The sequence below is a fragment of the Neopelma chrysocephalum genome, unplaced genomic scaffold, assembly GCF_003984885.1.
Source record: "Neopelma chrysocephalum unplaced genomic scaffold, ASM398488v2 Primary Assembly neopelma1_94475, whole genome shotgun sequence".
NCBI classification, from domain to species: domain Eukaryota; kingdom Metazoa; phylum Chordata; class Aves; order Passeriformes; family Pipridae; genus Neopelma; species Neopelma chrysocephalum.
In genome coordinates this window covers 2,567-3,097 of record NW_020923182.1, presented here as the reverse complement: position 1 = coordinate 3,097, position 531 = coordinate 2,567, and positions in this window count along the sequence as shown.

Below are 531 nucleotides of genomic sequence, written 5' to 3'. Positions count from 1 at the left end.
TTGGGGACTCTCCATTGACCATGACCAAGGTTGGGGACTCTCCAATGCCCACGATGAAGGCTGGGGACTCTTCAATGTCAATGATGAATGTTGAAGAATCTCCATGATGATGAAGAACAGCAAAGACTCGAAGATCATCATGATGAAGGTTGGGGACTCTCCAATGACCATGACCAAGATTGGGGACTCTTCAATGACCATGATGAAGGTTGGGGACTCTCCAATGCCCATGGTGAAGGTTGGGGACTCTCCAATGACTGTGGGGACTCTCCAATGTCCTTGGTGAAGGTTGGGGACTCTCCAATGACTGTGGGGACTCTCCATTGACCATGACCAAGGTGGGGGACTCTCCAATGCCCATGGTGAAGGTTGGGGACTCTCCATTGACCATGACCAAGGTTGGGGACTCTCCAATGTCAACGATGAACGTTGGACGTTCTCCATGATGATGAAGAAGAGCAAAGACTTGAGGATCATCATGATGAAGGTTGGGGACTCTCCAATGACCATGACCAAGGTTGGGGACTCTCC